Raw genomic sequence first — 24888 nt, 5'->3', positions numbered from 1 at the left:
GAGACTGAAACAGATGGAGTAACTTGCCCAGGTCACACAGTTAATAAATGTTAGAAGTAGGATTTGAGCTCCACCTTCAGTGCTCCTAGATGTCTATTGAGAGAATATATGTAATTCCCATAAGGCTATACCTCAAGGGAGACATTAGCAGCTCCTAAACACCCGTTAGGAAAGTTCTTGAATTCCTGAACCCAGCCTTGAAGCAGCAAGGGGAAGAGGCATACATGCTTTCAATGTCATTACAGTTGGAGGTTGGGGGGTGTTTTGGAGAGCTTTTTGGAGAAATGTCAAGAGTTTGTTAACCACAGTCTCCAGGGTAGTGGGGGTGGAGTGAAGTGAGACAGTATTCCTGGGAAGTATGATCCTGGAATATATTTTTCAGGAGAAAAAGAAGGGTTCATGGGTATTTCGGGGATGCTCATCAGCAACCCAGTTTGAGGATTCTGGGACCACATTTCTAGAAAAAGAAAAAAGATTTCCTGGATAACTCCAACCTCTTAGAAACAGAAAAATAAAAATTTGTATAGGATCCCCTGTTGTAGGTCTCTGGAGTGATTCAGGCAGGTTTGGTATTTCAGGTTGTGGAGCAGAATGAAATGAGATGCTTGTAGACCATCTAGTAACTAACAAAAGCAGATTTACTTGGCCATAACATGGAGGAAAGACTATTTAGCAAGGATACAGAATTAATATTCAATTGAGCACAACTTCCCTGCTTCTGTGTTAGCCAATGCTCCATCTCCAGTCATCCTGATGAATATCTGGTCACTGGACTCAGGTGGCTCAGGAGGAGAAAGTGAGTTTGGTGACCTTGCACAGCCCTCCCTCAAGAAATACAAAGTCAAGTGCAAGTTATATCATCATTTCTTTGATAGCATGGTCTTCTTCAAAAACAAAGGATGAACACAACAACAACCTGCCCATGGTGGCCAAGACACTCCTTGTAGATTGGCTTTAGTACTCCAAGCCTCCAGGAAGCTAGGTTCACAGCTTTTGCCTTAGAAGATTTAGCAATGAATTCTGAAGGAGAGCGTTAATGTTTTTGAGGAGGAATTAGCCTAACCTATAGATATTGTTCCCACCTGCACCCACCCCCACCTCCCCAAAGCTTTAAGTGTCCGTAGGGACCTTATTTCACAATATGGAGAAACAAAAGTCTTAGCTTTTATCTTTCAGGGTTATTGTATGTTATTCAGATAGTTGTAGGCCTGATAGGAGTCTGCCTACCAACTCCAAGTAAGTTTTCCTTTCAGGGGAGACAGCTCTACATTTTAGTTTCAAAATGCTGGTTACTTATAGAGGTCTTTGGTGGGTAAAAGTGTGACTCACTGAAAAGTAAGGATATTTCACTTTAAATCCCAAATTCTCCTCTTTTTCAAGAGTAGACCAAACTATAGGGTATGGAGCACTAGAAAACCCTAGGTCAAGTAGGAACTCAGCAGAGAAAGAATTGTATTGGCTGTGTGGGAGCTGGTTTTTTTTTTATTAGTACTTTTTGAGTTTTCTGCATTTTCTGTGGGGTATAATAAAGGCTATCTTCCACCCTATATGCATCATTACCTTGAGTGCTAGTATGGGATCTTGGAACCTGATTTCCTATACCAGATATGAGCAACATTCTCAGAGTTATATGGTGAAATTTCCCAGACATACCTCTGAACATGGGAATTATCATCCAAAGAAAGTGATTTGGGTGTAGGCTTCAAGGCTGAATCTGGTTCATGTATGCCTAGAACTTGGGGTCCTGGAACAAGGGTTACCTCACTTCTCTGAACCTATTTCTTTTCTTGTAAAATGGGGATAATCATACTTTTATTGCCTACTTCACTCCCTAGCTGTGTGGCCTTGGGTAAGTCATGTCACCTCTTTCAGCCTGCACATGAGATAACATATATAAAGCACATATATGGAAACTAAACTGTTCAAGTTTTACACATACTAATTATATTTTTGGTGGCCAACATTTGCTTGCATTCCTTCTCTTTTCAATATTTTAATAATTATGATCATTTAACAGTTCTAAGAAGGTGTTGTAAAGGGATTGTATAGATACAAAAACCATCCTGGCTCTGACACTGGCCAGCTGTATAACTACGGCCAACTTCTTTATACACTCTGAGACTCAGTTTCTTTATCTGTAAAATGGCAATAGAAACACTTGCAGTACCTAACAAGGGAGACAACACATGGAAAACATTTTACAAACTTAAAAGTACTATAGAAATGTCAGTTATTATTTTGGAAAATTCCCTTTCTCCTTTGCAGCCTTCTGATGATAGAAATTGTCTGAAGTTCTAAAGTTTAGAGACCTTTGACTGAATTCAAACTTCACAGAACAAATCCCTTAATAAAAGGATTTATTCTGTAAAAAGCTGCACCCAAGGACCTAGAAGGCCACATGACTGCAGGTTCCTCATTCTCAAGTCTAAACTCTACTTTAAATGGGCATTCAGCAGGCTTAATGAGGACCATGACACTAACTAGCCATGTATCCTTGTGCAAACCACTTATCTCTTTGGGCCTTAGTTTTCTTATGAGTAAAATGAGGTAGGTCGGGGTATGATTAGAAGATCTCTAATGTTTTTTGAGCTCTAAAATTGCTTCATTCATAGAAGCACTGGACCTGAGGTCAGAGGATATAGGTGTGAGTTATGTATTTTCTTGTGTGACCAAGTCATTTCACCACTTTATATCTCAGTATTTTTTATCTGGAGAGTGGGGAATAAATAAATACTACTGTTGTTTAGTCATATCCAACTCTCTGTGACTCCATTTGGGGTTTTCTTAGCAAAGATGCAGGAGTGATTTGATATTTCCCTTTCTAGCTCATTTTACAGATGAGGAATCAAGGTAAACAGGGGAAAGTGACTTGTCCAGGGTTATACAGCTAGTATCTGAGATCAAATTTGAACTCAAGCCTTCCTGACTCAAAGTCAGGCAGTCTATCCACTGTCCCACTTAGCATCCCAAATAATACTACTAATGATACGACAGACAGAAAAGAATATAGGACTTGGAATCAGGAATTCCTAGGTTCAAATCTTGCCTACGTCACTGATTTGTGACACTGTGTAAGTCACTAAACACTAAGTCTCAGTTTTCTCATCCAGAAAATGAGGATAATATTACCCATACTATCTCCATTAGTAGGTTGAACTCAGGATAATTTATGTAAAACACTTTACAAACTTTAAATATGTAAATATAATAAACAGTATCTCAAAAACTATTAAAGCTCCAAACCAGACTAAGACTTTGGGGACACTACATTATCACTACCTACCTCACAGGGTTGTGAGGAAGTGTTTTGTAAGATTAAAGTGTTATAGAAATATGAGTTGTTACCAGCCTCCTCCCTTTCATGTAAGGCACAAGTACATCCTTCGTGAATGAAGAGCTATCACCACTTGTCTCAATGGCTTTAAAAAGGTCCTAGAGACAATGCTGAGGCAGCAACAGCTGTAGTGAACTGAGCTGATTCCAGGCAGATGAATGAATGAATGAATGAATGAATGAATGAGGCAATGATAAGGGGGGTGGGGGAGGGGAGCATGGCAACACCTGAAATGAGAGGTAAATGTTGTGCTAACTAGATCTGAAAAACTGAATAAAGGAAGGAGCAAAGCAGGATAAGGCGATAATGGAAGATGTTTAAAAGTGCTAGAGAAAGGCATAGGAGTAAAATGGCTTACACAGTGGAAGGAGGTGTTGCTCCAAAGTTGACTATAAGTCGAATCCTTCCTTCCTTCCTTCCTTCCTTCCTTCCTTCCTTCCTTCCTTCCTTCCTTCCTTCCTTCCTTCCTTCCTTCCTTCCTTCCTTCCTTCCTTCCTTCCTTCCTTCCTTCCTTCCTTCCTTCCTTCCTTCCTTCCTTTTCAATGTATCCCAAGAGCTATTTTAAGGATGTTCTTGATGACGTGTTTGTAAAGGCAGTAAAATCCCCCCTTTACTGATCACTCTTAGAATTTCATCTTTGTATACTGGGTTTGTGCATCAGATTTTTAAAATAATGTGGAGTCCTGGAGAATTTTCAAGGCCCTTTCACCTTTTTTTTTCATCCTCCAAACAATCCCTAAAGTAAGACAAGTTCCTGTCATCACGCATTTTACAGAGGAAAAATCTGGCCCGGGGGACTGTTGTTTGACCAAGGTCACGTAGTTTTCTGATTCTTCCATACTCCCCCTCTGCATCATGCCACGTATTACAGGTGGGGCACACCTCGAGTTGTCTGGAAAAGTGCTCTTCAGAAACCCTGCACGATTTCTTAAAACAGTTTCATATTAAGATGCTATATAACCGAGAGAATGTCACGGAATAAAGTCTTCCCCACGGGGATACACCGCTTTCCCTTTGCCGAGGGCTCCTTTAGAAAGAAATTTTTGCGGCTTTCCACCCCATTAGAATCTTACGTGTAGGTTTAAAAGAAACACCTAAAACAAACCCCCAAAACACCTTAGTCTTCTCGCCGGTAAAACTTCCAAGACTCTCCTCCCCACCCACATTTACCCATTTGTGCCATTTACCCTCTCCAGAAGTCTACCAGGAACTGTCCCGGCCTGACCCAGGTCCCACCTCCACCCCTGCCCACACCCTTACGCCTCCCTCCTTCCCCGCAAGGCTCGCTGGGGGCCCAGGACTCCCCTCAGCCCTTTGCCCCGGGCAGGGGAGCCGGCGTTGGCAGCCTAACTGGGCATGCTCACAGTCCGCCAGCGGGGGCAGCTTTGCCTTTACCAGCGATCGCACTGCGCGGCTGGCGGGCGGCTGCAGCTGGAGCCAGCGACTGGAGTGGGACTTGCCGGGAGTTTTTCCCCGCACCCCTCCCTAGCTGTGCGCGGGAGAAGGAACCGGAGCAGAGCCCGCCCGGGCCCGATCGAGCTTTCCTCGCTGGAGCCCGGCACCCCGCGTGGGGGAAGCCCCACGGACAGAGGCGGCCGGAGCCGGGGCGCGTGCCGCGCACTTGTATCTGCGGGAGCACGAGCAAGGTAGGGGCTCGGGAGGGAGGAGAGAAGAAACGGAGGGACTGCTAAAGGGAGGGAAAGGTGGATGCCCTTGCCACGCCAGCTTTTGGGGAGCTGCCTGCTGGGTTCAGATGCGGCTTCTCTGGGGAGGGGGCTCCAGCCGTGGGGAATGCCAGCAAGGTGCTCTCAAGTTTGGGTACAGTGGTAGAGGGGCTTTTCTATTCAGGACATCTCAGTTGCCCAGGGCAGACTGAGAGGGTACCTTTGCCCATCCCCTTTTCTTCCCCCAATATTAAATCCTGATGTGCATAGGTGGATTGTGTAGAACGAGGAGCAGTTGTTTTTTTTTTTTTTTTTTTTGAGAAAGTTAAAGATCAGTCCCTTCCCTTTCCTCCCTTATCCATCAGAGGAAAGAATTCCCTCTTATCCCAGAGAAAGGAGGGAGTGTTGCTTCCGAGGGCACGAAAAGTGGGAGAGCTGAATGGGTTAAGCTCCGCTGGAGCCCGGACTGAGCCTCCTAATTTCTACCCGGAGACTGAAATTCGCAAATAACCCCAGCCCTTCACTCCTGGGATTTTCTTAGAGGATCTCTCCTGTCAAACTGGAGGCGTATGCTTCTCCCCTTGCCCTGGGGCATTTGCTTTTGGGTCTGTAGCTGGAGGCAACTGGCGTTTTGAGTTTGCTGTGGTGAGCGCCAACTCCGGGTTGGGCGCCTGCCAGAAACCAGCCTCTTAGATGAGTGAGACTGAAAGAAGGGGAAACGTGGTGAGTTTGGGGTGGATGAGTGTTCCCTGCCGTTCTTGCCTATACCATTTTTTCCTCTCCCCCATGGCCTCTCTGTGGTAGCACATTCCAGAGAAGAAAGGGCTAGAGGAGGGGTGGAGGGAAGGGCCGGGTTCAGAGTTAGGGATGACATACAGTTGCTCCAGTAGTTGAAACAAATGTGTATCTGTTCTTGGCTTCAGCTCTAGGTCATTGGGGGTGGAGAGGTTCCATGGCTAACTGATCCTCCCCTTTCTATTTTTTCCTTCCCCAGGGGCTAGGTGGGATTGATTAGGAATAAGTAGGATTACCCAAAGCAGAAGGCTCCCCAAATTTGAATCCTGACTGTCCTGGGACACTTGAAATGACATTTTGTGAAATGCAGGTGTGTGCAGGATGCTTAGGGTCTCTTGGTTGGAGTTTTTCCACTTCTTGGTTTGAGTTTGGGGCGGGGAGGTTGTACAAGAATCACCCTGTCATAATCCAAGCGCTGGACAAAGCTTGGGTTGAGAGCAGTGAGCTGCTATTCGCCTAAGAGGCTGCTGGTGGGATTCATTCCAGAAATGATTATGCAGGCTAGAAATATGCCTTCTTTTTGGCTGAACACCTTGGCTTGTTGAGGTTTGTAGGTGAAGTTCTTAAAGGGACACACATGACTCTAAAATATCACACATTAAAGGGCTTATCATCAGAACTGCTGCTGTTTTCTTGTTTTGTGTTTTGTGGGGACATGGAGTAAAACTGGAGTGGCCAGGAAGCTTTCCAGGCTCCATCACTGGGTCCTTTCAGAACTGCAGTGTTAATTTGTACTTTTTGTCTAAGTTCAGAAACTCTGGCTTTTCCTGAAAACAGATTAACCTCAAACTATAAAGATTATTTGGCCATAGGTAACTCCAAACTTGAATTTCTGCAAAATTCCTTTTAGTTTCATGGGCTATCTTTCAAATAATGGTCGTCATGACTATTTGGTAAAAAAAATAAAAAGAAAATTGGTAACAGGTGCATCTACTCCATTCCTAAGATTTGAAGGGAATCATTTGATCAGGCCTTTCCCCCCCTTTAAAAAAAATGTAGCTTCTTATCCTTTATATTCTCTTCCTTCAATGTATCTCCATTATAAGATAAACCAGTGGGTTTTTTTTTCTTCCTTCTGGTTAGAAGACAGTCCAACTTTGGTGATGGCATCTTCACCTTTATCTGAGGAGGAAGACAGATTTGAGGCAGTCCCAAAGGAGCAATCAGGCAGGATATCAGTGAAACTAACTGTACTATTTGAGGAGCCACCATACCTCGTCTTCCTAGTCACCTCCAGGCCTAAACAGGAGCCCTGGGAAGAAAGGAAGAGCCTTTATATGGTGTAGGTGATAATTGATGTCTCTTTCTGTCCAGTCTCTGTGACCAGGAACAAATTATGTTTTTTGCTGATTAAAAGGGAGGTTGAATTTGTATTTGGGGCCTGATTTCTAAATGAAACTACTGCTAATGCTTTCATCTTTAAAGATTATTAATGAGTGATGGCTATTAGCAAGAACTGTATTAATAGAATGTATCATCCAGGAGGAGAAGAATTGACTTTTTTTGTTGGTTGTATGTCCAGTCCCTTGCAAGGTGACTTTCAAGTAATAGGCACCTAGTAAATGCTTGTTGAATTAATTGACAAGTATGGTAATACAGAGTAGTGCATTATTTGGGGAGATAGAGATGTGAGGAATGGATTTTCCCCCAGATCTCAGAAAGAATGCTGAATTCATGGATAGAAGACATAGATCAAATTAGGACTTCCACTTGCTGTCCGTGTGACCTTGGGCAAATCATTTGACATCTGCGGGTTAGTTTCCTCATCTGTAAACCTAGGTGGGAGGAAGGGATCAGCTACATGATTCTAGCCCTTGAACTGATTCCATGATCCTAAATATGAATTTCTGCTTACCTCAAAGCCTACTAGTTGCCCTGCCTGCTTCGATTCCTTCTCTTTTCCTATGACAGCTGCCAAACTGATATTCCTAAAATACAGATTTGACCATGCTACATCTTTAAACAAATATTGTCAGTGACTCCCTATTGTTTCCAGGATGCTCAGCCTATTAAAATCCTGGACAACCTAGCTCCCATTTACCTTTCCAGTCTTTTCATTACTCTCTTTAACCAATTATACTCTCAATTCAATGCAGATCTGCCTACTGGTCCCTCCATGTCTGGAGTGAATCCCTTTCATATCTCATTGTTTAGAATCTCGGGACTTCTCCAAAGCTCAGTTTGGGGACTTTCCCTGATATCCCTAACTGGTATCTGTCTTGAAATTACATCGTATAACTTTGTATGTACTATATCCCCTCTCCATAGTAGAATATAAACTCTTTGAGGGCAGGAGTCTTTCTTTTCTTATCTTCTGTTGCTGTCATAGTGCTTTGTACGCAGTAGTTACTTGATAAATGTGGGTTACATTTAATTGAATGCTGAACCACTCCCTTCTCCCTTCCAGGTTGGTACGAGAATTCACTGCGACAGGAGCAAATCCCTTAGGAAGTTGGTCAAATAATTCTTTCCTTTGGTGTGTAGCCACCCTGATTATAACAGTCTATTTTATATTAGTTTATACTATGTTGCTATTCTCAAATTGTTTTAGTTCCAAGCAGGAAGTGGAAATCTTTTTTTCCCTCCAAATGGTGAAATGCTTGGCCTCATGCTATCCTTGAGCTCCTAGGCCTCTCTAGCAAAGTCTCTTCACCATGTTTTACTCCATAAAGTTTCTCCTCTGCTTCTGGACTCTCCTCTGGAATCTTCTGTATCTGGACAAAAGAATCTTAGCAGTTGAAAAGAATAAGAACCCTTCAGAGTAGGTTTCACAAGAATTTAAGGTGGCATTTTCTCTGAATAGGAATCTTGTCCTGTGCTCTTGAAAGCCTTAAGTAGATCCTTCCTAACAGATGATATGAAAGGAACCCTTAGGGTGATGCACTTGACCTTTGTGAGCCTCAGTTTCTTTGTCTGTAAGACAAGAGGGCTGGACTAAATGACCTACCCAAGGTCTCTTTACAGCTCTAAATCCTGTGTTCTTATATATCAGTCAGAATCTAGGTAGGTCTTCTTTCTATAAGTTAGTGGTGCTTTGGAAATAATGTAAGGATCCAATCTCTCCCAGCTGTCTATCAGGGAGCAGGAAGGTAGAGCTTTGGGGGCATCTGTTAACGGTCTGTCAGCTTTGTAGATTTCCAAGACTATTTCACTAATGACCCATGTAACTTAGGTGCTGCTAAGTATTTATAGTTTAAGCCAACCTTAACCTACCTCCTAAATTTCCCATTCCTGCTGAATTGATGAAGAAAGAGAGTAGTGTGGGAGTTGTTAACCTTTTTCTGTTGTTGTGGGTCCCTTTGACAGTCTGGTGAAGCTCATGACCTCTTTCTTAGAACAATGTCAGGCAGTCAGCAAGCATTATTAACCTCCTACTATGTGCGAGGGATTGTGCCAAACATTGTTTTTTAAGTCCATAACATAAAATACGTAGGATTACATAGGAAATCAATAATATTGAAATAAAGAAGTAATTTGTTTCTCTTTCAAATTCAAGGAATTCTTTGAGATCTATTCACGGGCCCCAGATTAAGAACCCCTAGAACAGAGTAGGGTGAACAGTATATGCCATTTCAGGTATAGGGTCAGGTTTGCTATCGCCCAAAGCTTTTTGGGGTGTGAAGTTGTCTGGTTTTAGATATGCCTTGTCTACTTGAGTTAGCAGTGCTAGGAAAGATCCAAAGGCACTTGGTGGTGATGTAGCTGTGAACTGCTCTTTTAGCTTTTGAGGTGGTTGAGTTCCTGATGCAAACTAGACTTTGCTTTGCCCAAGGGATATCATCAATTGCTTAGTCTTTCTTTAGAGAACCATGATGATCCAGTAGATCGTTTCACACTTTTCTATCTTTCTGTCTACCTATCTATGTCTGTTTATCTAAATACACACACACATACATACATATGTATATATACATACACACATGTGTATGTATACATATAATATAGACACCTGGACTACATTATAAATAGATTGAGGTTGGGGAACATTTGAACAGCCTGTGATGACCTGGCTTTTGAATGCTGGAAGCCAAACAGGACAGTGATTTTTCATTTGACCTTACCATTTAAATGGCTTGGATTATTTTTTGTCTTTCTGAAAGTTCCTCAAGATTTAAGTATTTTTCTGATTTCTCTATTGTCTGAAAGGAAGACCAAGCTGAGACTAGGGAGAGACAAGGTAGGCAGTCGCCCAGTTCGTAGCATTTAGAGAAGTAGTAATGATATGATGAAAATAATAAAAGCTAGCATTTATGTGGCTTCTACTATGTGTTGGCCACTGTGCTAAGTGCTTTACAAATATATCTCATTAGAGCCTAATAATAACCCTGCAATGTAGGTGCTATTATCCTCATTTTATAATTGAGGAAACTAAGGCAGACAGATTAAGTAATTTGTCCAAGGTCACACAGCTAATGAGTATCTAAGGCTAAATTTGAACCTCAGATCTTCCTAACTCTAGTTCTCTAACCACTACACTGTACATAGCTACCTCAGAACGGCAATGAGGGATGCTTTTTTAGTATCAATTTTTATAGAAGTATCATTTTTAATATCAGAGAATTTGGCTCTCTGTGGCATGTAGGCACTTCATTTTGTAATAATTCAAGTCCCATGTGTTAAAGTGAATATTCTGAGCTGTCACTGGAGGATGAGGAGGTAATGTAATTTTTAAACCATCCCTAAGGTGCACAGATACCTTGACCAAGATCTGCTAAAGGGCCAACTTTCCCTTTGGGGAACACAAGGCAGTATTACATTGGTCTGAGTATATGCCACACCTCAAAATGAGAACTCTTTTAGAGAGAGAGATAAAAATCACACATATATACAGAGAGAGTCAGGTTGTAGGTATGTGTATATATACACACATATTCATATATATGGATGCATATATATATATAAATATATTCAGAATCAAAATTGCAAATACTGTTTACCTTACTCTATTCCAAGGGTTCTTATTCTTAAATCTATGGATAGATTCCAGGAAGACCATGAACTTGGATGGGAAACAAATTGCATCTTTATTTTAATGTTTGGTTTCCTTTGTAATTCTATGTATTTAATTTTATGCATTTAAAAATATTCTGAGGAGTCCACACACTTCACCTATATGTGTATATAATGTATGTGTTAATACATATGTGTATAAATACTAACAAGTGTTTTGATGGTTCCTCTGATTTCTCTAGTGCAGGAAATTCCCTCTCTGATGTAGATAAGCAACTGCGTTGCAATTTATTCTTTAAGAGAGTTATTTGGGGGCACTGAGAGGTAACTATTTGACTCTGGGTCACATAACCAGATATTGGGTGGGTTCAGAGGTAGGCCTTGAACTTGGGGTTTTCTGATTCTGAGGCTATCTCTCTCTCTCTCTCTCTCCGTGTGTGTGTCTCTCTCTCTCTTTCTCTCTCCACTATTCAATACTACTCCTTTCAAACTTAAAAAAAAAATAAAAAATACAGTTAAAATATATTTCTTGTGGAAGGGTTTTTTTTCTTTGCACATTCCTTTTCAAATGAAGAGGTTTTTATGCCATTTAATAGTCATTGCTGTCTCTTGTCTTAAGCCCTTTCATTGGTATTTTCTTCTGGATCTTCTTACAAAGTATTCTCTTTATTGCCATCCATTCGTAGTAACAGTTATTCTGGGTGACACTTTCGATAACACTTTCAAGATTTTCAATGTTCTCTACATATGTTACCTTATTTCACCCTCACAACAATCCTGTGAGAATGAGGCTGTTATTACTCCCATTTTACAGATGAGGAATCTAAGCTTCAGAAAAATTAAGTGATTGCCCTTAGCAAGTAAGGACTTGAAGCAGGATTACAGCCCAAGTATTTCTGCTTCTAAGTAAGGTCCTAGCTTCCCCCAAAACATAGTTCAGGCACATCTCCCTGTTTTCCCCACCAATTATCACATTCTCTGCCTCTGGAACTTTGTGTTTTTACTTATCTCTGCACGTATTTTCTCTCCTCTCATTTCTTTGTCTCTCAGTAAATTCTTTGAGGCAAGAATAATTTTTTTTTTCTTTGAATCTCTTCATCTCTCCCTGTGCATTATCTGTACAGGTATCCCTTGGAGATATCCTGGGTTCTGTCCCATACCACCACAAAAATGATATAGCGATAAAGGAAGTTCCATGAATTTTTTGGTTTTCCAATGCATATAAAAGTTACGTTTATACTGTACTGTAGTCAGTACTGTTTTCAGTAATATTCTGTCTTAAGAAACAATGTACATACTTTAACTAAAAAAATACTCTGTTGCTCAAAAAAAATGCTAGCCATCATCAGAGCCTTAAGCTAATTGTAATTTTTTTTTTTTTTTTTTTGCTGGTGGAGGGTTTCGCCTCATTGTTGATGACTGATGACTGATCAGGGCGGTGGCTGCTGAAGGTTGGAGTGGTTATGTCAACTGTTTAAAATAAAACAATAATGAAGTTTGCTGCATCAATGGACTCTTCCTTTCACTTGAACACTTAAGAGGCCATTTTAGAGTTATTAATTTGCTTAAATTCAATATTGTTGTGTCTCAGGGAATAGGGAGGCCCGAGGAGAAGGAGAGAAATGGAGCAACAGAGATTGGTGAAGCAGTCAGAGCACACAAACATTTACCAATTAAGCACCAAAACAATTATAGTAGTGGCAACATATATAACAGATAAATTAACAATGAAAAACTTTGGAATATTGCAGGAATTACCAAAATGTGATCCAGAGACATGATGTGAACACAAGCTGTTGAAAAAATGACTCCAATAGACTTGCTCAACACAAGAGTGTCACAAGTCTTCAGTTTGTGAAAAATGAAATATCTGAGGTGTAGTAAAACAAAATGCAATAAAACAAGGCATGCCTATAGTAGGTGATCAATAAATGTTTGAGTGGAATTGAATAGATCCTCCAGTGTGGGAAGATGGAAAGCCTCTGATAAATGTTGAGTCCTAGCTCTCTCTGCCTTTACTAAGCTGTGTGATCACTGACACTTCATATAGCCTCTTAATCTGTTTCCTCCTGTTTTAAATTAAGATATCTCACAAGACTGCTTTGAGGAAAGTGCTTTATAAACCATTATGCAAACTTTTATAGTACCAATTGCTTTTCTATCCAACCTCAGTCATAACCTTATTGCTTCCTGGCAACACTTTTATCCATCTCATTTGAATACACCTATTCCAGATCATCGCTGTCCTCAAACCTCCAACTCCAACCCAGTTCTCTGTGCCTCAGTATGTGATCTTGCTGCCTGCTTGACAAACAGACTGAATCCTCTGAGGACCTCCAACACTCCTTCTCTGTATCTTCTCCTTTTAGGATTATAGACTATAAAGCTGGGACATTAGAGGTTTACACTCTCCTTGTTTCACAGAAGAAACAGGCTAAGAGAGATGAAATGATTTATCCCAGGTCAGATAGGTTGTATTAAATTGCAGAGCTGGGATCTGAACTCAGGTCCTTTGACTCCAAAGCTAGCACACTTTCTGCTGTGCCATCTAGCAGTCCCTCCGTGCCCTGTGCAGCTTTGATAATCAAAGCCTTTTAGGTGTCAAAGTGAATAGAATGTCTGGCCTAAAGTTAGGAAGACTCATTTTCTTGAGTTCAAATCTGGCCTTAGACACTTAGTAGCTGTGTAATCCTGGGGCAAGTCACTTAACTTTGTTTGCCTTAGGTCTTCATCTATAAAATGAGTAAGAAGGAAATGGTAAACCACTCCATTAGTAACCCAAATGGGGTTACTAAGAGCTAGACACTACTGAAATGACAACAAAAGCAATACCTTGACTTTGGACATCAGAAGTGGGAAATCAGTTAGATTTTCCTGTTTGAGCTTTTGCTCCTGATAAAATGACTGGCTTTTATCTGTATCTGGGAATAACTCTGTTGTCTGGGTTAAAGCATGGCATGCCTATACTAACAATGAGTGAAAAACTAGCAGCATGAACTGGCTGTCGGACCTGGGGAGTGCTGCTTGCTGGATCCCCTTCCTCTCCTGTACTGGCCTGTGCCTCAAGCCTGCACTTTTCAGGGGTGGATGAATCTTGACCACATTCTGCCCCTCCAGGTATCTGGGTTGCCTCTGCTTTTACAGTGATGTATCCAGCTATCCTTGCCTCTGTTATGACAGTGATATAGATGTGGTCTTTTCCCTTGTCCCTCAAGTCACAGGTGCCTCAGTTTAAGAGCCTTCAGTTATTTGAGGGTCAAATTAAAGGTATGCGTGCTTTTGGTATCCTGTGCCAGTTTGCTTCTTCTGTAGAAATCTCTTAACGTCCTCAAAAGGACCTGCAGTGGACTGGTGCTCCTATTAACTAGTTGATTTATTGGTCTCTTATTTCACACAAGCAAGTTCAAGGCCTTCCTTGTTCTGGCTTTAACTTACTTCTTTCAAGTTTGTCACATCCTCTGTCCCAGCCAGACTGGGCAGCTTGTTGTTCCACCAAATTGTCCCACCTTTTCTTACCTCTCTGATTTTTGCATATTTTATCTCCCGTACCTGGAATGCTCTCCTTCAATATCTGTTGAAATCCTTTTCTTCCTTCATGACCCAGCTCATTTGCTTCACTGAACCCCTATATGAGAATTTTCTCTTTTTGAATTCTTTCATGACTCTATTTGAAATTCAAAGTACTCTCATTTCAGTTCTTGAAGGGAATTTAAGGATTCGGTACAATATCCTAATTTAGCAGGTGAAAAGCTGACCTGCCCTGGGATGATGCAGATAGTAAGTAGGAGATCTGGAAGCCATATTTTCTGATTCCAAATCTATTAATTTTTCATAGATGATATTGCATTGATATTGTGCTCCATGGGTGATAGAGTGTCCTGTGTTGGTTTCGTCAAGGTTCGACATACTACTGTAGGACATCTTCAGTTAGTTGCATGATAATTTATTGTTGTTTATCCTTCATTGTCAAAGAAGACCACGGCTTCAGGAAGGTGATACCAGAACTTGCAAGTGAACTGGATTTAAGTGAGGGAAGGCTGTGCAAAGTCACCAGCCTCACTTTCTCCTCCTGAGCCATCTGGATCCAGTGATCAGATATAGTTCAGACAGCTGGAGATGGCCATGCCATGATGATTCAAGAGTGCCCTGAATCTAGTCTCACCTATCCTCAAAAAGGTCTGCTTACCTTACTTATTTATTAATAATATAGTAGAGATTGATCTCTACTAACATACCCGACAAGCAATAACCCAGTGTCTCTCTCTGAAGACCTCCAATGAAGGGGAATCCACTGCTTCCCTAGGCAGCCCATTCTATTTTTGGACAGCTCTCCTCATGAGGAACTTTTACCTTACCTCAAGTCCAACCTCTATCCAGTGCTCCTGATAATCTGTTTATATGTTATATGATCCAACAGAACAAGTCTCTGGAGAGTAGGGACTAATTTTCATTTTCGACTTTGACTCTTCAGCACCTAGCTCAGTGCCTTGCAGCTTAGCATTGGTATTTCATAAATGTTGGATGAATTGAATTTAGGACTAGCCTACCTAAATTCAGTCGTCATCATCAGTGATGATTTTTCCCCCACTCAGCAATTCTAGAAGGGTTGGAATATACATTGTTGCAGGGAATATCTACGATGAGGAAATCACAGTGCTTGAATTATTCAAGTGTATCTGTCCGATCTCCCTTGTGACAGATTATATATTATTATTCTTACCCACTTGTGTGGCTAGCCGACCATGATAAAGGTGAATCTAATGACATACTACATCTTTTATCTCAATGCATTTGCCTAGTGTGATCTTTTACAATAGGCACTCAAAATATTTGTTGAGTTGGTACCTTTGCTTCATGTTTTTCTAGGGTTACTATGGGAAAAAAAGAAATAACAATGTAGCAAGCTTTTAGGAAATTGATTGGTCAGCTTTCTGGTTCCTGAACTGTTATGTCAAACAGAACAAGCCATCCTGTTTTATCTTGTTTCCAGTTGCACATTGAAGCTTTCATATAAATCATGCTGAACATGAAAGCAACCCCTTCAGTAGCTGTGTCCAGAAAAATTCAAGTGCTCATTTTACTGTTTCAAAAGATAAAGTTGCAAGGTTCATGTTACCTCTTTTCCTGATAGTAATCAGCACTTGGTAGAGGAAAACCTGCTTGTCAACCTTCTCTGAACTACAGGTAATTATTAAAATGTAGTTGATTTATTGGGCTCTCACTTTACACAAGTGAATAAACTCTACCATTTTCAAATTTTTTCTTCTCTCTGTATGGCTTGGGTGTTGCCCATCTTTTCTGCTGACATCTTTTTCCTGCAGTGACAAAAGCACCTTTTAACAACAGCAAAAAAAAAAATCAGTGCTGTTCTTTATGTTCATGACATAACTTTTTTTTTTTTTAAATTTGTGATTTTATTACCTTTGCTCCCCTGGATAAGTTAAATGTTAGGCAGTCATCCGATTTCACAAAGGTCATCATAGCTGCTTCAGTGGTGGGTCACTGAGGTTCACAGTCCATTCCTGGAATGTCACTTCCGGCTTATGGGAGAGTGAAGTTTTTAAGCTTTCCCTGACTCCCAGCTCTGATCACAGCTTGCTCTAATTATCACTTAGACTCAGAAGGATTGAATTCCCAATAGGGGAAATGACACTGACATTGAATTAGACCCAATCCAACAATCCAGATTGAATTAACACCATTGGCTGTTTTTTCCTCTCTTGTTAGATGAATTTCCAGGAGCCAGGGCCTATTGAGTTTAGAGGGCTGTGTGTGTGTGTGTGTGTGTGTGTGTGTGTGTGTGTGTGTGTGTGTGTGTGTGTGTGTTGTGTGTTTGTATTTTTCTTCTGGCAACGTTGTCTGGGCCTGCAGTCATGCAGATGCAGCTCAGGCTTGGAGGTTGCTAATGACTATGTAGCTGTCAGAAAACAACATGGTCCTGGGAAGAGACTGATTTTAAAGGAGTCTGTCCCCCTCATTCTCTGATACCTTATTTTACTCCCTTAATAGTATTTCCTATTCTTCCTCTCTGATGACTACACCGTCCTTGACCTCCATTCATCCTATCTTGGATTGAAAATCCAGCCTTCATTTCAGGACTCCTGGATTTCTTTGAAATCCAAAGAACCCACTGAGTTTTTTTAGCTTGAGTCCTAAAGGACACTCTTTTTGCTGATTTCTGGTCTTCCCTGAATCTTTGTTCACTCTCGCTGGGGTAGCAGCAGTTGGTTCTATCAGTTTCAGGGAAAAAGATTTTGTTTACAATGGGTGAGTTTTTGCCTTATTTTGCCTGGAATCAAGCCTCCACCTTACTAGCTGATTTCTGGACTACTAGCTCCAAACTATGCTTCTTTAAATATTCCCATTTCCCCCTTTCTCCTCCCTAGCATGGACTGTCTTGAATTAGCATTGATATTTTATAAATGTTTGATGAATTGAATTTAGGATTAGCCTACCTAAATTCAGTCATCATCATCAGTGATGATTTTTCCCCCACTCAGCAATTCTAGAAGGGTTGGAATATACATTGTTGCAGGGAATATCTACAATGAGGAAATCACAGGGCTGGAATTATTCAAGTGTGTCTGTCTTATCTCCCTTGTGATAGATTATATATTATTATTCTCACCCACTTGTGTGGCTAGCTGACCATGATAAAGGTGAGTTTAGTATAGTGCTTGCACATAGTGCTTGATAAGTACTCTATCTATTTTTCACACTGATAATCAGATTAATTTGTTAATATAGGAAGAACCAAATAATAATTTTAGGGAACCCAGAAAGACCTTTCTAGATCTAAACTGTCTGATCTCATGATAAATGATCACTTCCCTAGTGTAGAACCCAACCACCCTACCTGTGTGACTATGGACAAGTGGCTTAATAGTCTTTCAGTCAGTAAGCATTTGTTAATAAGTGCATACTATGTATAAAGCAGTGTGCTAAATGCTGGAGATACAAAGAAAGGCAAAAACAGGAGCCTTGCTCTTATGGAACTCACATTCTTCCAAAGGAAACAACATGGAAACAGCATTGTGCTGACAAAACATATACAGAATAGATAGTAAATTTGGGGAGTAAACACCAACGATGATGGGGACCTGGAAAGGCCTCCTTCAGAGGCTTTTAAGAGCTGCATCTTGAAGGATGCCAAGGGGAGGTCAGTAGATGGAAGTGAGGCAAGAGAATTCCAGGTATGGAGGACTGAAAAAGACAAAATTGGGAGATGAATGTTTGTGAATTCAAGAAGGCAGACAGTTGTACTGGGTTATAATATCTGTGGAGGGGGTTACTGTTTAAGACTAAAAATGTTTAAGACAGGGACAACATTTTGAAGGACTTTTAATGCCAGATAGAGCATTTTAACTTTCACTTCAGACATATTAGAAATTTCATTTATAAAATGAAGCACTTAGACTTTATTGTACCTAAGGTCTTAATCTATGATACTGTGATCTTAGCAAAAGTGAGACTGAAGGCAAAAGAGGTTTACTTTCTAGCTTGGTTTATATTCCTTTTAAACATTTTCATGAAAAGGTTGTAGCATTTTTGTATTTATATTTTACCTTTGTTCTCAGGATGAGGGAGATTAGTCGAATGTATCTGTTTCATTTGCCTTTCAAAACAGGGATGCTTCTTCAGCTTCTGCTCTGGGGAAAATCACAATTTCCCTTTGGTGTGAAAGTAACCAATATGGTAATTACAATTTTAATCCCCATGCCATTATGTCTTGTCTAAGTTTTGACAAAACTCAAAGTTGTGAACATGAGTTTGCCCAAAATATGTAGCTACAGCTGGTAGATATATTGCCTCGCAAAGTTGAGAGAAGAATATTAAATATTCAAATGCATATGAAGTCTTATGTAGTTTCTAGGGCCAGTACAACCCTCTAAATCATTTGATTTGCCTCAGGCTTTTGATATCAGTTTGGCCTTTGAACATTTGGCCAGGGTTCTTAACTTTTTTTTTTTTTATTGGTGTTGTGGACTATTTGGGAAGTCTTGTAAAGCATATAGACCTCTTCTCAGAGCAATGTTTTTAAATGTATAAAGGAAATACCAAGCAATGTCAGAGGTTAGTGAAAATAAAAATGCAATTTTTTTCCTATTCAACTTCATAGATGCCTAGAAATCTGGAATCAGTGGATACCAGGTTAAGAATGTCCTATTTAGAGTCTTAATTCTCTTTGAATATTAACTTTTGTGTTGTCAGCACCCTTAACAGAGCTGGGTTTTGTTGCTTTGGGGAAGGGGGAGAAGCCTGACCAGTTTCTTTACTATGAGGGAAGTTTTTCTCTACCCCAAGGGGTGACCTGGAATTGTGGAAGGAAAATGAGACTTGGATCCTAGAGGCTTGGATTTGGGTCCTTACTCTAGGGTCCACCAGCTATGAACCAATTACAAATTCTGGGAACTTCTTTTCTCACCTATGATATCAGAAGAATGATGTTTGTCCCATCTTCCCCTCAAGTTTGTTATAGGGAAGTGCTTTTTTCCAACCATAAAGCTCTACTAAATTATTAGTGGCAGTTTCCTTCGTTCCCCAGGGTCTGCTCTATGTTAGGAATTTGCCCAGGCTACTGGGTCATTGGGATAGCTCTTGGGACAAATGTCCTGTGATCTTCAACTTTCCATAGAATTAATCCTCTCCCAAGTGAAATTTCAAATTTAGTGTTTTTGTGGTCCAAGGAGGAGAATACGCATTGGTGACAGAGTAGTTTATCTTTAGCTCCTCCAGTGGAGATTTGACTATGGATAGACACTTTAATATCAACTTCCAGTTTTCTTTGTGGCATCCTGTCAAGACTGATCTCTCTCTCTCTCTCTCTCTCTCTCTCTCTCTCTCTCTCTCTCTCTCTCTCTCTCTCTCTCTCTCTCTCTCTCTCTTCAAACACAACTCATTTAGTACTAGAGATTAACAAGAACATGAACTTACTCAGATGCCAACACTGTTGGGACAAAATTAGGCCACCATTACACACCCATGCACAGCCTGCCAGGAACTCTGATGCTTCAGGCTCTGGATTTTCTTTTTGAGCTGAGTCTTTCCCTGGGCACTGTCTTCCACGGCCAGGATTTTCAGTGGCTGAATGAGAAAGAGAGGAAGACAAGGGTTTTTAGGAGGTGCTGATAGAGGCATGATCATAGATGTCTTATCTTATAATGTGATACGTTTGCTACTGCTTTTCTCAATAGCTTTCAGATGAAGCTGTATGGTTTTTAAGGCTGGTGCTATATTTCTAAACTCTGAAGGAGAAATTATTAGGGTATTGCAAGAACACTGAAATTGAAATCTTTGAGTTCAGATCCTAACTCTGGTACTTACCACTTGTGGATGACCTTAATCAATCACTTAAACTTTTGTCAGTTCTCTCATCTATAAAATGAAGGGATTACAGCAGATCATGTATAAAGTTCCTTTCAGTTCTAAATTTATTATCTTATGAATTGTATTTTAATGCCTCACAGTCCCTATTGTGCCAGAGAATTTTTCTTTGAATGAATTCACTCAGTAGTTATTTCATTTTTGTTTGTTTATTTTGTAGTGCTCAGATAGAAATGACCCTAAAGCAAGTCATTATCTTGATATTCTTCTGTATTTTCTGGTTTTGTAATTGAATGAAAGTATTGGGATGCAGGTCTGTCTTCTATAGTATTGCTAATGGGGGAGGGGAATCCTACTTTGCTTGCTGTTACAAGCTGTTATCATCTGTTTTATTATCTTAGGGTGCACATTAATACAAGTTATGTAAAGATGTTCTAGAGCACTGTGCCAAATTCAAATAGAAATGGGGGTTACTAAACTTACATAAACCACCTGCACATTTACTTAGAAAGCCATACGTTGACATTATCTATGTTTTATTGTATTTTTATTTATTTGAAAAAATATTTCCCAATTATATTTTCATCTGAACCCCTCTGCTCTAGGGTGTTCTTCAGACTGAATTTTGACTTCGGAACATCAATTAATATCTTGACATACATGGCCACAGCGTTATTCTTGATAGCTTTGTGCCTAGTGTTTCTTGTCTAAAGACCAAAATATTTGTAATTATTATCTTTGTCCATTTCTGCTCTTTGATTTCTTGACTGAAGTCCCAAACTTTTAGTATCATTTTTTTTCTTGGAGCAAATTGAGAGATTTTAGCTTAATTAGTCCAAATGGCATTTTGATAATGTTGGAGGGTTCAGTGTGGCAGTGCACATTTATAATGGCTGCTATGGGGAGAGGATGAGGCTGTTGGATCCTTTGAGTTTAGGAATTCTGAGCTGCAGATCAAGGCCAATCTGGTGTCTACCCTGAGTCTAGCACTCATACGGTACGTGGCTGGCATCAAGTAAGATGACTCCTTTGGAAAACATATTCAAAAGCTTCTCACAGCCAAGGCAAATAAGGAGATAAGATGATAACGGGTTTGGAGCTTAAGCAGGCAGAACCATAACAAATTCAGGTTACCTCCCTGTTACTATTTTTAACATTATTTCATTCTGAAGTTGATTACCTAATTGGACGAATCACTTAGTTTTTTTCTTGCTCTCTCCCTTGCTTCTAGTTGCCTTTTGTACCCCTTTTTGTCCCATATACGATTTCTACCTTAGTTCCACCTCATCGTCTCTTGCTTAGACTATTGCAATGACTTCCTAATAGGTCTCCCTTCCTCAAATCATTCTCCTACCCTTCAACCGCCATACAGTTACTCATTTTATTGTGCAAATTATAATAGTTCATTAGCTATAGTTCATTTTATCTCTTTAACTATCTGAGGAAAATAATAAAAGTTATTCTTCAGTCATTCAGCCTTGTCCAGTGCTTTGTGACTCCATGGACCATGTTGTCCGTGGGATTTTCTTGGCAAATATACTGAAGTAGTTGGTGAATTCCTTTTCTGTTGGATTAAGGCAAACAAAAGTTGTGATTACCCAGGGTGACACAGCTGGTGTCTGAGGTCATATCTGAACTCAGATCTTCCTGATTCCAGGCCCAGTGCTCTATCCACTGAAACCACCTACTTGCCTCCTATTATGAAAGTGGCATAGACTTAAAAAAAAAAGTTTTTAAATAAAAAAAAGTATGATCAAACCAATAAGCACTTAGAAAAGGGAAAGGGAGGAAGGGAGGAAAAAAGAGAAAGAAGAAACAGAAAGAAGAAAGGAGAGAGAAAGAGACTGTTTCTATGGAAGCAAACTTGTATATATATGTGTGTTTATACACACACACACACACACACACACACACACACACACACACACGGAAAGGGATTAGACCTGTTTCTCATAGATACAAGGAACTCCAGATGAGGCAATCCTTCCTACCTGTGCAAGTCAGCAATTTAGGGTTTAGAGAATTACCTAGGGAATTCAAAAGTCAGGTGACTTGCTTGTCAGGTGACTAACTTGTTCAGGGTCCCACTACAGATAGGTATCAGGTGTTATTATTGTTGTTATCCTGTTGTTTTTAGTAGTGTCTTCTTACTGGAATGATTTGCCACTTCCTTCTTCCGCTCATTTTACAGGTGAGGAAACTGAGGCAAACAGAGTTGTGACTTGCCCAGGGTCACACAAAGTGTCTGAAGCCATATTTGAGCTTAAGAAGATGAGTCTTTCTGACTCCATGGCCTAATCCACTGAGCCACCTATAAGTATCAGAGGCAGAGGTCTCCCTGGTTCCCAAGTCAGTTCTCTATACATTACACCAGATGTGTCAAACACATGGCCCTCATCAGCATTCTCCTATGTGGCCTGAACCAAATTAAAATGTAACTGGGAAACATTTAACAAAATTAATTAAGGCATAATAAACTCTCTAGATAACACTACATTTTCAAACTGTCAATATGTGGCTGGCAGGGATCCTCATATATGAACTAGTGGCTCCTGTTTCAATTTGAGTTGGATGCCACTGAACTACACTATACAGCTTTTCATTTAGAATAAATATATAGGCACTAAATAAAGATTTTGAAGGTCACTAGCAAATGGGAGGAACAGGTGAGGATATGGTCTACTCTAAGCATGGGGGGTTGGCCACTGCAAGTATACAGAGATAGGAGATGGGGTTCTATGTATATGGAACAAAAAACATCTATCTGAATCACAGAGTTTGGGAAAGGAGTGCCCAAAGAGGTATGGTGAGGCTGGACAGGTAGGATGGGGCCAGGCTATAAAGGACTTTAAAAGCCAAACAAGGGAGTTTGTATTTTTATCCCAGAGGGGAGAGGATGGGAGGACAATGTTATTGAAATTTATTGAATGAGAGAGGGACAGATCTACACTTAAGGAAAATAACTTTGGCACGTGTATGGAGGATGAGTGGAAGTCAAGAGACTTGAGGAAGGGAGACCCATTAGGAGGCCACTGAAAGAGTCTAGGCAGGAGACAATGAGGTAGAACTAAGGTAGAAGTTATGTAAGGAGAGAAAAGGGATTGAAAAAGCAGCTAGGAGTGAGCAAGAGAGCAAGAAAAAATAACTAAGTGATTCTTTCAATTTAGATAATCAACTTGAAAATGAAATAGCCAGTTAATTTTATTAGTATTTTGGGTGAAAAATAGTGAGTTCTTAGTAGGGGTGACAAAGGAAGAGGGGAGATGGAGGTGGCTTAGATATGGAGTCTTAAGTCTGGAATATGGCAATTGGAATATATGGCAGTTGGTATTAAGTGACTTGCTTAGGGTCACACAGTTAGTATCTGAGGCTGGATTTGAGCTCAGGTTGTCTTGACTCTAGGGCTGGGGCTCTATCTACTGACACTTAGCTGCCCCTGATTACCTATATTTTTAAATAATTTTCTTTCTTGAACCCAAACAACGGAGGAGCAGCCATAATGTAATGGAATAATTGCCACAATTAGGTTCTGGTCCTAGCTAGATGTTACCTAGCTTAGTGACCTTAGGCAAGTCACTTATTCTGAGTCTCAGTTTCTTCCTCAGTAACTGAGAGTATTACTACCCATCTGACTTACTTCATGGGGTACTTATACTAAATGAGATAATATAGGTCAAAGTATTTGTAAAGATGTGAAATGAATTGGATTTAAGTGAGGGAGGACTGTGCAAAATCATCATGTCTGGTAATATCATTATCATTAATAATTGTGATTCAGTCCTTCGACAAACATTTAGTGGTCTACTGTGTAGCAGGTAAGTTGCTATGTTTTGGTAATACAAATATCAAATACAAATTTTGGGAATACAAATGCTCCCAAGGAGATTTAAATCCTTATTGGGGTAGGGAGAACATATTACAATATTAATAGAAGCATGGTCCAAAAAGCAACATACACAGTAGTGAGTGGGTGGTGGTGGTGGTGGTGGTGGTGGTGGTGGTGATGATGATAGTAGTGGGGGAAACAAAAGAGAGGTCCAAAGTGCTCTAGGAAAATGTGGGGAATCTGGGATGACTTCACAGAAGAAGTGGTGTTTGAGTTGATCTGTTGAAGGAAGAGAAAGATTTTGAGAGTTTATTTGAGGTAACATATAGCCCTATCTCATCATCATCATCATCATCATCATCAATTATTCCCCTGCACTCTTCAAAAAGAAGTCCTCCCTTGTACCAAATAAGTATAGTGGCACAGAACAAGATAACACATGAGTTATCTGAAAATGTTGTCTTATTCTGTACCTCTAGTCCCTCCCCCGTCTGCCATGCTTTACCAACAGTCCTTTGGAATTGCGTCTGGTCGCTATTTTGATCAGAGATCTTAGGTCTTTCAAAATTGCCTTTACAATGTTGCTACTATTATATACATTTTTTTCTTTTGCTTCTTTTCAATTCACTTCATTAGTTGATATGTCTTCTAAATTTTCTCAGAATTTGCCACTTCTTCATTTGCTGTGGTACAATATATATTCCTATATATATGTATATATATATATGTCTATACACACACACATACACACACACATATATATGTACAATATATTCCATTCAAATACAGTAATTTGTTCTGCCATTTTGTTCTCATTTTTTTTTCTACAATAAAAAGTGTGGCTGTAAATAGGTTTGTAAATATGAATCCTTTTACTTTGTACCTGATCTGCCCTCATGGGATTTTGTATAAAGTAGGTCTGGTTGTTGGCTCTTAATTCTCCTTTTTTCATCATTTAAGTTGGGGGAAACCAAAAAGTGTGTTTGAAATTCATT

General features: G+C 40.1%; 1 protein-coding gene across 3 annotated transcripts in view; it reads left to right on the top strand.

The window, feature by feature from the left end:
• Positions 1 to 4632: 4632 nt before the first annotated feature.
• STXBP6 (syntaxin binding protein 6) overlaps positions 4633 to 24888 on the top strand; it is a 351813-nt gene continuing 331557 nt past the window's right edge. The window contains exon 1 of one of the 3 annotated variants that reach the window (XM_072624345.1): positions 4633 to 4980. The gene's annotated coding sequence lies outside the window, so the exon portion shown is untranslated. Of the gene's footprint in view, positions 4981 to 5338; positions 5722 to 24888 lie in introns of those variants that run through there. The other 2 variants (XM_072624344.1, XM_072624346.1) reach the window with 2 other exon arrangements.

The sequence above is a fragment of the Notamacropus eugenii genome, chromosome 7 (genome assembly GCF_028372415.1).
Source record: "Notamacropus eugenii isolate mMacEug1 chromosome 7, mMacEug1.pri_v2, whole genome shotgun sequence".
NCBI classification, from domain to species: domain Eukaryota; kingdom Metazoa; phylum Chordata; class Mammalia; order Diprotodontia; family Macropodidae; genus Notamacropus; species Notamacropus eugenii.
The sequence above is the reverse complement of the archived record's forward strand: the minus strand, read 5'-3'. Positions and strand labels throughout refer to the sequence as shown.